Here is a 16,044-nt window from a genome sequence, read left to right on the forward strand (position 1 = left end):
AATTTACTATTTATGATTTTTGTTTTAATATTTAATTAATTTTCACAGATTCCATGTGATTTGTAAATAGAATTCTAAGAAAATAATTATATTCCCTTCTCTCTCCCTCCTTCCCTCCCCTTTCTTCTTTCTACCCTCCTTTCCTCTCCCTTTCTAATTTTTTTAGTTTTTGAGATAACATATTTTAAATTTACATTACAGTGAAAAGGGTAAATACGTCACTGAACAAGTTTAACAAGAAAAACCAATGAGGCCCTAGTTTAGTGAGAGTATAGACAACAAGCTATAAACAGTAATTGAATGGAAAAATTCCATTTTAACCATATACAGTATTTTTTTTAAGACTTATTTTATTTATTTGAAAGACAGAGTTACAGAGAGAGAGAGAGAGAGGTCTTCCATTCGATGGTTCGAACTCTCCAATTGGCCTCAATGGCTGGGGCTGCGTTAATCTGAAGCCAGGAGCCAGGAGCTTCTTCTGGGTCTCCCAAGGACTTGGGCCATCTTCTACTGCTTTCTCAGGCCATAGCAGAGACCTGGATTGGAAGAGGAGCAGCCGGGACTAGAACAGGCACCCATATGGGATGCTGGCGCATCAGGCCAGGGCCTTAACCCACTGTGCCACAGCGCCGGCCCCAACAGTAAGTTTTAAAGTAGCCAGAGATCTTTAAAACTACAGTAGTATAACATCCTTTACCATTGGTTTGATAAAAGTATAAAACAAAGTTTTACCAAACTGTATTTGTAGCAGTACTGATGCCCACAGACATTTCTTTCTTTTTTCTTTCCTTCTTTTTCGATTGATTTTTTTAAGCTTTTATGTAGCAAATATAAATTACCAAAGTACAGCTTATGGATCACAATGGCTTTTTACCCCCCATAACTTCCCTCCCACCCGCAACCCTCTCCTATCCCTCTCCCTCTCCCATTCCATTCACATCAAGATTCATTTTCAATTATCTTTATATATGGAAGATCAATTTAGTATATATTAAGTAAAGATTTCAACAGTTTGCACCCACACAGAATATAAAGTGTAAAATGCTGTTTGAGTACTAGTTGTAGCATTAATTCATGTTGAGCAACACATTTTAGCTCCATGGATAAGGGAAAGCATGCAGTATTTTTGTCTTTCTGGGTCCAGCTTATTTCACTCAACATGCTGTATTCCAGTTGTGTCCACTTTCCTGTAAATGGTAAAATTTCATTCTTTTCTATAACTGAATAATATTTCATTGTGTATATATATGTCAGATTTTCTTTATCCAGTCATCTGATGATGGACACCTTGATTGACTCTAAATTTTGGCTATTGTGAACTATAAACATGGTGGTGCAGTTATTTCTTTGATACCATGTGTTCATGTCTTTTGGGTGTGTACCCAGTAGTGGGATTGCTGAATCTTATGGCAAATCCATTTCTATTTTTTTTTTTTTTGACAGGCAGAGTGGATAGTGAGAGAGAGAGAGACAGAGAGAAAGGTCTTCCTTTTTGTCGTTGGTTCACCCTCCAATGGCCGCTGCGGCCGGTGCATCGCTCTGGTCCAAAGCCAGGAGCCAGGTACTTCTCCTGGTCTTCCATGCGGGTGCAGGGCCCAAGGACTTGGGCCATCGTCCCCTGCCTTCCCGGGCCATAGCAGAGAGCTGGCCTGGAAGAGGGGCAACCGGGACAGAATCTAGCGCCCCGACTGGGACTAGAACCCGGTGTGCCAGCGCCGCTAGGCGGAGGATTAGCCTGTTAAGCCATGGCGCCGGCCTCATTTCTATTTTTTTAAGAAATCCCCACACTGTTTTCCACATTGGCTGTAATAATTTACATTTCTATCAACAGTGTATAAGTGTTCCGCTTTGTCCACATCCTCATCAGCATTTGTTACTCTCTGTGTTTTGGATTTTACCCATTCTGATAGGGGTATGGTGATACCTCATTGTGGTTTTGAATTGCATTTCCCTGATGGCTAGTGATATTGAGCATTTTTTCATATATTTATTGACCGTTTGTAAAATATACCAAAATGTTAACAGGGATGAAAGAAAATTTTTAGTTTTTCCTATTCAAATTTCTACACTCTCAATAAAAATGTTACTTTATAATGGAAACAGATACATTTTAAATTTGTTTCTTTTTTCCCCTTAATTTGGCCATGACTGTGCCAGTTCACTGGTGGTCAGGAGAGTCCATGGACTCTGTGGGAAGGAATCCACCTTCTTTTGTGTTTCCTTGGATGTGGTTCCAGTGAAAATTTGGTAACATTACCCAAAAGTGGATTATTTTAAAAACTAGATTCTGTTTGTATTAGAGAATTGAGGATTTGCAAATTAGATATTTTCTAGGGACTTTCAAAATTATAGGTAGTAGTTGGAAATTTTACCAGGAAACATTGAGCAATATTTACTGACAAATACCTCTAATAGAGGTTACCATTTGTGGTTAGTAGCTTACATCAATGAATCCTAGCCTAGCCCTCTGGATCTGCATGTTGATAAGGCTTTGTGGGTCTCTGCCATGCACAGTAACTCTGGTAGATGCATGAAAGTAAAGCTGTTCTTCCTGGTAGAGGATGTTCCCACACAGTAATGCATTATTTAGGGACAAAAGCCAGAAAAATATTAAAAATTCTAAAAAAAAAAAAAACATTGCTGGATCTCAGAATAAAAAGGAAACTCTGACATGAATTGAAGAGTGAAATAGCAAAAGTAATCACAGCTTGTATCTCTATCTACACAAACTAACATACTGAAATCAATGCACAAAAATCTCCCGGTTGCCCCTTTTCCAGGCCAGCTCTCTGCTGTGGCCAGGGAGTGCAGTGGAGGATGGCCCAAGTGCTTGAGTCCTGCACCCCATGGGAAACCAGGATAATAACCTGGCTCCTGCCATCAGATCACCGCGGTGTGCTGGTCGCAGCACGCCAGCCGCGGCGGCCATTGGAGGGTGAACCAACAGCAAAGGAAGACCTTTCTCTCTGTCTCTCTCTCTCCCTGTCCACTCTGCCTGTCAAAAAAAAAAAAAAGCACAAAAATCACAGCCTATCAGGGATATTGCCTGTAGTGTGATATTCAATAATTCATAAATTTAGGAACATTTTAGTTTAAAAATGGAATTTCAGACATCAGCATTTGTTTACATTTGTATTCCTACAAGTATTAGTAGAAATCAACTTGACCAGGCAGAATGCAAGGAGCCTGGATAGAGCTAAGATACTCATTTATATATACAAAGCTGAGGTCAAACAATTGTTAATGAATTTTCAATGCAAATATGTATGTTTATACATATATGTATATTTCAAGTGAAATGCAAATAAACTAGTGATTGAAAACATATTGGTACAATTTTGATGCAATTCCAAATGTTAATTTTGGCTTTGACTGCCTGTGCTTCCGGGGTCTTTTCCAGGAAGTCTTTGCCTGTTCCTATATCTTGCAGGGTTTCTCCAATGCTCTCTAATAATTTGATGGTGTCAGGTCATAGATTTAGGTCTTTAATCCATGTTGAGTGGATTTTTGTGTAAGGTGGAAGGTAGCGGTCTTGCTTCAAGATTCTGCACGTGGAAATCCAATTTTCCCAGCACCATTTATTGAATACACTGTCTGTCCCTGATCCAGGAATTGGTTTTGGATCCTTGATCAAATATAATTTGGCTGTAGATGTTTCGATTGATTTCTGGTGTTTCTATTCTGTTCCATTGGTCTATCCATCTGTTTCTGTACCAGTACCATGCTGTTTTGATAACTACTGCCCTGCAGTATGTCCTGAGATCTGGTATTGTGATGCTTCCGGCTTTGTTTTTGTTGTACATGATTGCTTTAGCTATTTGAGGTCTTCTGTGTCTCCATATGAATTTCAGCATCATTTTTTCCAGATCTGAGAAGAATGTCTTTGGTATCTTGACTGGTATTGCATTGAATCTGTATATTGTTTTTGGGAGAATGGACATTCTGATGATATTGATTCTTCCAATCCATGAGCATGGAAGATTTTTCCATTTTTTTGGTATCCTCTTCTATTTCTTTCTCTAAGGTTTTGTAGTTTTCATCGTAGAGATCTTTAACGTCCTTGGTTAAGTTTATTCCAAGGTATTTGATTGTTTTTGTAGCTATTGTGAATGAATTAGAAGTTCTTCCTCAGCCGTGGCATTGCCTGTGTATACAAAGGCTGTTGATTTTTGTGCATTGATTTTATATCCTGCTACTTTGCCAAACTCTTCTAGGAATTCCTATAGTCTCTTAGTAGAGTTCTTTGGATCCCCTAAATAAAGAATCATGTCATCTGCAAAGACTTTTCCTTCCCAATTTGTATCCCTTTAATTTCTTTTTCTTGCCTAATAGCTCTGGCTAAAACTTCCAGAACTATGTTGAATAGCAGTGGTGAGAGTGGGCATCCCTGTCTGGTACCAGATCTCAGCGGAAATGCTTCCAACATTTCCCCATTCAATAGGATGTTGGCCATGGGTTTTTCATATATTGCTTTGATTGTATTGAGGAATGTTCCTTCCATACCCAATTTGCTTAGAGTTTTCATCATGAAAGGGTGTTGTATTTTATCAAATGTTTTCTCTACATCTATTCAGATAATCATATGGTTTTTCTTCTGCAGTCTGTTCATGTGGTGTATTACGTTGATTGTTTTGTGAACATTGAACCATCCCTGCATACCAGGGATAAATCCCGCTTGGTCTGGGTGGATGATCTTTCTGATGTGTTGTTGCATTCTATTGGCTAGAATATTATTGAAGATTTTTGCGTCTATGTTCATCAGGGATTTTGATCTGTAATTTTCTTTCAATGCTGCATCTTTCTCCAGCTCAGAAATTAAGGTGATGCTGGCTTCATAGAGAGAATTTGGGAGGATTTCCTCTTTTTTGGTTGTTCTGAATAGTTTGAGAAGAATTGGAGTTAGTTCTTCTCTAAATGTCTGGTAGAACTCAGCAGTGAATCCATCTGGTCCTGGGGTTTTCTCTGTTGGGAGGGCCTTTATTACTGTTTCAATTTCTGTGTCAGTTATGGGTCTGTTTAGGTTTTCTATGTCTTCCTGGCTCAATTTAGGGAGGTTGTATGTGTCCAAGAATCTGTCCATTTCTGATAGGTCTCCCTGTTTGCTGGCATACAAGTCCTTGTAGTAATTTCTGTTGATTCTTTTTATTTCTGTAGTGTCATTTCCATTTTCATCTCTGATCCTATTGATTTGGGTCTTTTCTTTTCTTTTTTTAGTTAGTTGGGCCAATGGGGTGTCAATTTTGTTAATTTTTTCAAAAAACCAGCTCCTCGTTTGGCTGATTTTTTGTAATTTTTTTGGATTCAATCCTGTTGATTTCTTCTTTGATTTTAATTATTTCTCTTCTCCTACTCGGTTTGGGTTTGGTTTGCTGCAGATTTTCTAGATCCTTGAGATGACTTGAAAGCTCATCTATTTGGTGCCTTTCCAATTTCTTGATGCAGGCACCTATTGATATAAACTTTCCTCTTAACACTGCTTTTGTTGTATCCCATAGGTTTTGGTATGTTGTGCTGTTATCCTCATTTACTTCCAGAATTTTTTTGATTTCTCTTTTAATTTCTTCTATGACCCATTGTTCATTCAGGAGCATGTTGTTCAATCTCCATGTGTTTGCACGTGCTCTAGGGATTCCTGAGTTGCTAATTTCCAATTTCATTCCTTTGTGGTCTGAGAAGCTGCATGGTATGATTCTAATTCTTATGAATTTGCTGAGACTTGCTTTATGGCCTAGTATGTGGTCAATCCTAGAGAAGGTTCCATGTACTGCTGAGAAGAATGTAAAGTCCTTAGATGTAGGATGAAAAGTTCTGTAGATATCTGTTAGATCAATTTGGTCTATAGTATCATTTAAATCTACTGTCTCCTTGTTGATCTTCTGTCCTGTTGATCTGTCTATTTCTGAGAATGGAGTATTGAAGTCCCCCAGAACTATTGTATTGGTGTCTAAGTCTCCCTTTAAGTCACTTAACAAGTCTTTTAAATAAACTGGTGCCCTGTAATTAGGTGCATATACATTTATAATCGTTATATCTTCCTGTTGAATGGATCCCTTAATCATTATATAGTGTCCCTCTTTGTCTCTCTTAACAGTTTTTGTGGTAAAGTTTATGTTGTCTGATATTAAGATGGCTACGCCCACTCTTTTTTCATTTCTGTTGGCATGGTATATCTTTTTCCAGCCTTTCACTTTCAGCCTGTATGGATCATTATTGGAAAGATGAGTTTCTTGTAAGCAGCAAAAAGATGGGTTTTATTCCTTAACCCAGTCAGCCAATCGGTGTCTTTTAACTGGACAGTTCAGGTCATTAACGTTCAGTGTGACTATTGAGAAGGAGTAACTTTGCCCTGTCATTTGCCAAAGATATTTTCTAATATATGGTTTGAGACTCCTGTGATCTTTTGCTGTGAGGTTTCCTTCCTTTACCTTCTTTCATATTGGTGACCGTGTTTCTGTGTTTCTGTATGTAACACATCTTTAAGCATCTTTTGCAGGGCTGGACAAGTGGCAACAAATTCTTTCAATTTCTGTTTGCTGTGAAAGGTCTTTATTTCACCTTCATTCACAAATGAGAGCTTTGCAGGATATAATATTCTGGGCTGGCAGTTTTTCTCTCTTAGTACCTGGGCTATATCTCACCATTCTCTCCTAGCTTGTAGGGTTTCTGATGAGAAGTCAGCTGTGAGTCTAATTGGAGATCCTCTGAGAGTAATCTGGCATTTCTCTCTTGCACATTTTAGGATCTTTCCTTTATGTTTCATTGTGGTGAGTTTAATTACGACTTGTCATGGTGAGGATCTCTTTTGGTCATGTTTATTAGGGGTTCTATAAGCTTCCTGTACTAGGATGCCTCTGTCCTGCTCCAAACCTGGGAAATTTTCTGCTAGTATCTCACTGAAAATGCCTTCTAATCCTTTCTCCCTCTCCATGCCTTCAGGAACTCCTAGGACCCGAATGTTGGGTTTTTTAACAGTATCCTGTAGATTCCTGTCAGTATTTTTTAGATTTCTAATTGCCTCTTCTTTTCTTTGGTTTGACTGTATACTTTCCTGTTCTCTGTCTTCTAAGTCCAATATTCTCTCTTCTGCTTCACCCATTCTGCTTTTAAGGCTCTCTAATGTGTTTGTCATTTGATCTATTGAGTTCTTCATTTCATTATGGTTTCTTGTCACTATCACAGTTTCTTGTTCTACTAGTTGTTTCATTTCATTTTGATTCCTCCTTAATATTTCATTTCATGAGAGAGATTTTCTATCTTGTCCATTAAGGATTTCTGTAGTTCATGAATTTGTTTTTGAGAACTTCTTAATATTCTTATCAATTTTTTGAGATCCACTTTTTGTATTTCCTCTATCTCTTCATCTTCATAATCTTGCATTGGCGTGTCTTGTTCATTTGGTGGCATCATAGTGTCTTCCTTGCTCTTGTTACCTCGGTTTCTACGTTTGTTGTTTGGCATGTTGGAGATAATTTATGTTTTTTTTTTTTTTTTCTGTGGTGATTTTTTCTCGTTATACTATGCCTCTAAGTGGGCTGTCTGCTTTGATGGATCCTTAGAGGCTGTGATGGGTGTGGCCAGAGAGCTCTGCTTGATTCTTCAGGTTTAAGGCTGTGCAAAAAGTGACTCACCCGGATTGTTCTCTTCCTTGCTCCTTGCTTAATCTCTCTCTCTCTCTCTCTCTCTCTCTCTCTCTCTCTCTCTCTTTGACTCAGTTGGGAAGTAATTCTGCACAGCTGAGTGGAATTGAGGGTAGTTGAAATCTGGCCTCTGTGAGTATTTGTTTGATCTACCCTTGGGACCACACAAAGAGTTTATGCAGCCTCAATGTGTTCTCAAGTTTCGCCGCAGTCCCAAGGTTACTGAGTTTGTGTACTCGGTGGGTTCGCTCGTCCCCCCTCAGATTTTCACAGTGGCAGATCATTAGCTTTACCTGTTTTCACTAGATTCTAACCTCCTGTTACTTCTACTGACCAGAGTCAAGTTTTTCTGCCTGGCTACTCGTGGTTGCTGCTTTACATATGTAAAATGGCTCCTGCTCTTTTTTGCTTGGCTTTGTAAGGTGAGTGGAGAGAGAGGCTAGTGTCCGTGCTGGTTCCCCTGATTTATTCGTTTTTTTTTTTTTTCTCTCCTCCAGTTAGCCTGGTGATCTTTGCCCAGTGGGGCCTAAAGCCTCTGCCTTTCCCCCCAATGTCTCAGGTTTCTGAGGTTTTTGTCTTACCTCCTGTTCCCGCGCCAGCGAGATTCTGCAGCTCGGCTCCTGTGGCTGGGCTTCCACGCGCTGGGCTCCCTGTAGGTCCTCTGTGTCACATCCACTAGATCCGGAAGCGTTTCCTGTTGAGTTTTTTTCTTGAGTCTTTTCCTGAGGCTACAGTAATTCCACTTTTATTAAACTATATTTTCCCAGACTATTGGTGCACGTCCTCACTATCCGCCATCTGGGCTCCTCCCACTGAATTCCTTGACTATGTTTTCTTATAGACATTTTAGAGCTTTTGTTTTAACATTTAGCTCTAACAAGTATTTCAACTGACTTTTTGTGTGTGAGGTGAGTTGGGAATTGATATTCAGTTTTTTGAACATAGATATCGGCTTTTCTACTATTTGCTGAAAAGACTATCTCTTCTCTCATCAAATTAAACTGGTACTCTGAAAAAGCTGATAATATGTATCAGTCAGAGTTCTGAAGAGATATGATAGAGAGAACTATTTTAGGTAATTGACATATGTGATTTTTGGGACTGGGAAATCTGAAATCCATAGGGCAGGATCACCAGCATGGTGATCCAGGAAACAAAAAGCTTGGATCCTACTCAAGCTTTTTAACCAAATTTCCTATGTGATTTTCCTTGTAAGGGCATGGCCCCAATGAGATAAGGACTTCCCATGAGGTCTATTTTTTAAATACCATAATTGGGTTAAGTTTTTGTGTGCTTAGTACCATTAACTTGAAAGTTTTAGGTTTAAATGCCTGTCTAAATTTATGAACCAAATCTGGTTCAAAACATAGCATGGTATTATATTTTCTGTATCCATTCTTCAGTTGATGGGCACTTAATACTGTTTACATTTCTTTTTTTTTAATTTGACAGATAGAGTTAGACAGTGAGAGAGAGACAGAGAGAGAAAGGTCTTCCTTCCATTGGTTCACCCCCCAAATGGCGCTGCACCAATCCGAAGCCAGGAGCCAGGTGCTTCTTCCTGGTCTCCCATGCGGGTGCAGGGGCCCAAACACCTGGGTCATCCTCCACTGCCCTCCCGGGCCACAGCAGAGAGCTGGACTGAAAGAGGAGCAACCAGGACTAGAACCCCGTGCCCATATGAGATGCCGGCGCTGCAGGTGGAGGATTAACCAAGTGAGCCACGGCACCAACCCTACATTTCTTTAGTATTGTGAATAGTGCTTCAATAAACTATAGAGTGCAGGTATTTCTTTTTAGAGACTAATTTCATTTCCTTTGGACATTTATGCAGTAGTACAGTTGCTGAATCATGTGGCAGTTTTTTTTTTTATTTTTCAAGAAATCTTCAGAGTGCTTTCCAGTATGACTATACTAATGTACATTCCCACCAATAGTGTGCAGATTTCCTTTTCTCCATATCCTCACCAGCACTTGTTGTCTTTTGTCTTTGTTATCACAGCCATCCCCCCTGCAGTGAAGTGTTGTCTCATTGTGGTTTTGATTTGCTTTTCTCTAATGATTACCGGTAAACATTTTTTCATATAACTGTTAGTCATTGTGTGCTTATTTTAAAAAATGTCTACTTAGGTCTATTATCCATTTCTTAATTGGATTTCTTTTTTCTTTTTTTTTTTTTTTTGCTATTGGATTGTGTGATTTCCTTAGGTATTTTGACTAAAATCCTTTGCAGATGAATAACTTACAGATATTTTCTCCCACTCTATAAATTGTCTCTTTAATATGTTTATTATTTCAATTATTGTGCAGAAGCTTTTAACTTAAATGAAATTCTGTTTTTCTATTTTTCCATCCTTTTCATCTGCCTTTGGGTTTTTAACCAAATAGCCCTTACTCATCATAATGTTGTGAAATATTTCTGCCATGTTTTCTCTGGAAATTTCATATTTTCAGCTTTTATACTTATGTCTTTAATCTATTTCAAAATGATTTTTGTATATGATGAGAGATAGAGGCTACTTTCAATATTTGGCATGTGGGTATCCAATTTTCTGGTACAATTTTTTGAAAAGACTATCTCTTTGTATATTCTTAATACCTCTGTTGAAGATCAGTTGACTGCAGGTGCATATGTTTATTTCTAGGCTCTCTATACTGTTTAATTTACGCCAATACAATACTGTTTTTTAAAAGATTTTATTGATTTATTTGAGAGGCAGAGTTACAGATTGTGAGGGAAAGACAGAGAGATAGGTCTTCCTTCCATTGGTTTACTCCCCAGATGGCCCTAATGACAGGAGCTGTGCTGATCGAAGCCAGGAGCCAGGTGCTTCTTCCTGGTCTCCCACTTGGGTGCAGGAGCCCAAGGACTTGGGTCATCCTTTACTGCCTTCCCAGGCCATAGCAGAGAGCCGGATTGGAAGAGGGGCAGCCAAGACTAGAACTGGTGCCCATATGGGATGTCAGCACTAAAGGTGGAGGATTAACCTACTGCGCCACAGTGCCAACCCCCAATATAATACTGTTTTTACTCGAGTAAACTTTTATTTAAGGAATACAAGCTTCATGCATTTCATAAATACAACTTTAGGAACATAGTGAGTCTTCCCACTTTCCCACCCACACTCCCACCCTTCTTCATTCTCTCTCTCCTATTCCCATTCTTATTTTTTACTATGATCTATTTTAAATTAACTTTATGGACATCAAATAACTCTATACTTAAGTAAAGAGTTCAACAAATAGTATGGAAAAAACTGTTCCTCAGTAGTTGAGACATGGGCTTTTCAAAGTCTCAATTTCACTTCTATAGATTACTTTTTAAGTGCTCTTTTAGTTACCATAGATCAGAGAGAACATATGGTATTTGTCCTTTTCAGACTGGCTTATTTCACAAAGTATGATGTTTTCCAGTTGCATCTATTTTGTTGCAAATGACAAGATTTCATTTTGTTTAGTACTATGTAGTATTCTATGGTGTACATATCCCATAATTTGTTTATTCAGTCTTCAGTTGACAGATATTTGGCATGATTCCATATGTTAGCTATTGTGAGTTGAGCTGTAATAAACATGGGGGTACAGGCAACTCCTTCATATGCTGATTTCATTTCCCTTGGGTAAATTTCCAGGAGTGGAATGGCTGAGTTATATTGTGGGTTTATATTCTGATTTCTGAGTTATCACTGTGCTGTCTTGCATAGTGGCTTTACCAGCTTACATTCCCACCAACAGTGGATTAGGGTACCTTTTCCCCCACATTCTCACCAGCATTGGTTGTTTTTTAATTTCTGGTCCTAAGCACTCTAATGGGGGCGAGGGGAAACCTCATTGTGGTATTGATTTGAATTTTCCTGATGGTTAGTGATCCTTATCATTTTTCATGTTTCTGGCCATTTAGATTTCCTCTTTTGCAAAATGCCTGGGCTGGTGCCGTGGCACACTTGGCTGATCCTCCAGCTGCGGTGCTGGCACCCTGGGTTCTAGTCCTGGTTGGGGTGCCAGATTCTGTCCCGGCTGCTCTTCTTCCAGTCCAGCTCTCTGCTGTGGCCCGGGAGTACAGTGGAGGATGGCCCAAGTGCTTGGGCCCAGAACCTGCAAGGGACACCAGGAGGAAGCACCTGGCTTCTTGCTTCAGATTGGCGCAGTACGCCAGCCATAGCAGCCTTTTTGGGGGTGAACAAATGGGAGGAAGACCTTTCTCTATGTCTTTCTCTCTCATTGTCTAACTCTGCCTGTCAAAAAAATAAGAAAATAAAAAAAAAATAGAAAAATGCCTGCTCAAGTCCTTTGCCCATTTCTTCACTGGATTGTTTGTTTCGTGTTTGTTGAGTTTCTTAAAACTTTATATATTCTAGTTATTATTCCATTATCAGTTGCATAGTTTGCAAATTGTCTCTCCCATTCTGTCAGTTGTCTCTTCCCTTTCTGAGTGTTTCTTTCGTAGTGCAGAAGCTTCTCAATTTGATTGCCTGTGCCTCTGGGGTCTTTTCCAAGAACTCTTTGCCTATGCCAATGTCTTTCAAGGTTTCTCCAATGTTCTCTAATGATTTGATGGTATCAGGTCATAGATTTAGCTCTTTAATCCATTTTGAGTGGATTTTTGTGTAAGGTATAAAGTAGGGGTCTTGCTTTATATCTGCATGTGAAGATCCAGTTTTATTTGCACCAATTGTTGAAAAAAATTGTTCTCACTCCAGGGATTAATTTTAGCTCCTTTGTCAAAGATAAGTTGGTTGTAGATATGCGGATTGATTTTTGGCATTTCTATTCTCTTCCACTGGTCTACATGTCTATTGTTATTGTGACAGTATCCAGCTATTTGATGATAACTGTCCTGTAGCATGTCTTTTTTTTTTAAAGATTTTATTTATTTATTTGATAGGTAGAGTTACAAACAGTGAGAGGGAGAGACAGTGAGAAAGGTCTTCTTTCCATTGATTCACTCCCCAAATGGCCGCCACAGCTGGAGCTGTGTCTATCTGAAGCCAGGAGCTAGGTGCTCATTCCTGGTCTCCCATGTGGTGCAAAGACCCAAGCACTTTGGCCATCTTCTACTGCTTTCCCAGGCCACAGCAGAGAGTTGGACTGGAAGAGGAGCAACCAGGACTAGAACCGGCATCCATATGGGATACCAGCACTGCAGGTGGAAGATTAACCTAGTGCACCATGGCACTGGCCCCTGTAGTGTGTCTTGAAGTCTGGTATTGTGATATCTCCAGTTTTGCTTTTGTTTTATAAGATTGCTTTTGCTATTCAGTGTCTCCTGTGTTTCCATATGAATTTCAGCACAATTTCTTATACTTGAAAAGAATGTCTTTGTTATTTTGATTGGTATCACAGTGAATTTGTAAATTGCTTTTGGTAGTATGGGTATTTTGATGATATTGATTCTACCAATCCATGAACATGGAAGGTTTTTCTATTTTTTTGTGTCTTCTATTTCTTTAATGCTTTATAATTTTCATAGTAGAGATTTTTGACATTCATCATTAAATTTATTTCAAGGTATTTCATTTTTTTGGTAGCTATTGTAAATGAGATTGACCTTAGAAGTTCTTTTTCAGATATGGCACTGTCTGTGTATACAAAGACTATTGATTATTGTGTGTTGATTTTATATCCTGCCACTTTACAACCTCTTGTATGAGTTCCAATAGTCTTTCATGGTAGTCTTTTGGATCTCTTATATTATATATAAAATCATGTCATCTGCAAGTAGGGTTGGACTTCCTCTTTCCCAATTTATACCCCTGTGATTTCTTTTTCTTACCTTATGCCTTGGCTAAAACTTTCAGGTCTATAATAGCAATGACGAGAGTTAGAATCTTTGTCTTGTTCCAGATCTCAATGGGAATGTTTCCCAGTTTTCCCCATTCAATAGGATGCTGGCTATGGATTTTTCATAAAATACTTTGATTGTGTCAAGGAATGTTACTTCTATACCAAAGTGACTTCAAGTTTCCAATACTGGAGTCTATGTCTCTCTTTACATCCATTAACATTTCATTTAGATAGCTGTGTGCCCTGTAACTGGGTGCATATATGTTTATTATAGTCACATCTTCCTTTTGAATTGTTCCTTCATCATTACATAGTGCCTTTTTTGTCCTTTTAATGGTTTTTTGTTAAAGTCTATTTTGTCTCATAGTAGGGTGACAACACTAGCTCTTTTTTGGTTTCTGTTATCATGGAATAACTTTTTCTGTCCTTTCACTTTCAGTCTGTGTGTATCTTTGTTGATGAGTTGTATTTCTTGTAGGCAGCAAATACATTGGTCTTTTTTTTTTTTTTCCTTTCAACCAGTCTGTATCTTTTAACTGGAGAGTTGAGGCAATTTACATTCAAGGTGACTATTGATAAGTAATGACTTGGCATTGTCATTTTTCCATAAATATTCCTATCTTTTACTTTGGATTTCCTTTGTAATTTAGTGGAGATTTTCTGCCTTCACCTTCTTTAATAGTGATGACCATGTTTCTATGTGTAGTGCATTCTTAAACATCTTTTATAAGGCTGGATAAGTGGTGACAAAGTCTTTAAATTTCTGTTTATTATGGAAGGTCTTTATTTCACCTCCAATCGTAAATGAGAGCTCTGCAGGATACAGTATTCTGGATTGACAATTTTTCCTCTTAAGACTTGTAGCATGTCTTTCCATTCTCTCCTAGCCAGTAAGGTTTCTGATGAGAAGTCAGCTGTCAGTCTAATTGGAGATCCTCTGAAAGTAATCAGGAGTTTCTCTCATGCACATTTTAGATTTTTTTTTTTAATGTTTTACTGTGGAAAGTTTGACTACAATGTGTCATGGTGAAGATCTTTTCTTGTCTTGTCTATCAGGAATTCTATGTGGTTCCTGTACTTGGACATCCCTTTCTTTTTCCAAATTTGGGAAGTTTTCTGTAATTATTTCACTAACAAGGCCTTCTAACATATTCTCTCTCTTTCCATGCCTTCAGGAATTCCTAAAACTCATGTTGGGTCATTTCCTAGTATCCCGTAAATCTCCAACACTGTTTTTCTTTTTTCTCATTTCTTTTCCTTTTTTCTGGCCTAACAAAAATTTCCAGAGTTTTGTCTTCTAACTTCAATATTCTTTCCTCTGCCTCACTGAGTCTGTTGTTAAGGCTTTCCATCACAATTTTTATTTGTTCTATTGAATTCTTCATTTCCAATATTTCATTTTGATTTCTCTTTAAAATCTCAATTTCATGGTAAGTGTTTTCATTAATGTCATGTATGGATTTCTTTAGTTTGTGAATTTGCTTTTGATTGCTTCTAAATAATCCTATGATCAATTTTTTGAATTCCGTTTCTGGCACTTCTTCAATTTCTTAATTTTCATATTCTAGCATTGAAATGTTGTTGTATTCTTTTGGGGGTGTCATGTTGTCTTCTTTATTCTTATTTCTTGAATGGCTGAATTTATTTTTAGGCATTTGTGGAGTTATCTGTTATTTTTTTTCCCCTGTGATGGCTTTTATCTTTGGACTATGCCTGCCTGTGTGACTTAGTGGAGTGTCTGCTCTTTCAGTGACTACCCAGAGGCATGTACTGGGTGTGGTCAGAGGGCTCTGTTCAATGTTCCAGGGTTGGGGGGTGTCCAAGATGACACCCAAATTGGACATGGTAAATCTCCTTTTACTTATTTATTTATTTATTTTTTATCAGATGTGAGGTTTTTATAGCTCTGTTGGCATAGTTTCACCCTCACCTTCTTATCCAAGTAGACCAATGTCTGGGTGCTGGCCCCAGTGAGTGCAGTATTCACCCACGTTGCCACAAGAACCACAGAAAGGACCTGTGCAGTCCTCAGTTTGAGAATGGATTCCACAACAATGACCTTCACAGAGAATCAAAGAGCCACCCACAGTGACTACCTAAAAACCCAGCTATACCCTGTGCTAGTGAATACACCCAGTGTCTTCCCAGTCCCAGTATACAAGGCTCCTACAGTCACAAGCACCCATTCTCCTGTCAATTCTCCCATCTAGACTCAGGTGCTGCCTCTTGGCTATTTGCTTAGTGTGGTGACACAAGCTGGTGCAGCTGTTATGTACGTCCAAAATGGCACCCGTGTGTTCTCAACTAGTTATAGGATACCAGTGCTAGGTGTCCAGGTTCCTTCTTTAGTCTCAGGATGTTTATCGCAGTGCCACTTCATTGCCAGTTTCCAACAGGCCTTTTAATGGCCTCAATGAGGCACATCTCTGCATGCCTAGAAGTTTATTACAATCCACCTTGTTTTAATGTATTATTAGAAAATGTCTGAGGATGAAGGTAAGGAGAGGATGTGATATGATGTGGTGTGATGTGTGTGTTTGTGTGTGTGTGTGTGTGTGTTTGTGGGTGAGTACCAATTTCCTCCTGGCTCAGGCAGGGCTGCAAACTGCACTGGCAGTGATGG

This window comes from Lepus europaeus, chromosome 2 (genome assembly GCF_033115175.1).
Source record: "Lepus europaeus isolate LE1 chromosome 2, mLepTim1.pri, whole genome shotgun sequence".
In the NCBI taxonomy this organism is placed as follows: Eukaryota; Metazoa; Chordata; class Mammalia; order Lagomorpha; family Leporidae; genus Lepus; species Lepus europaeus.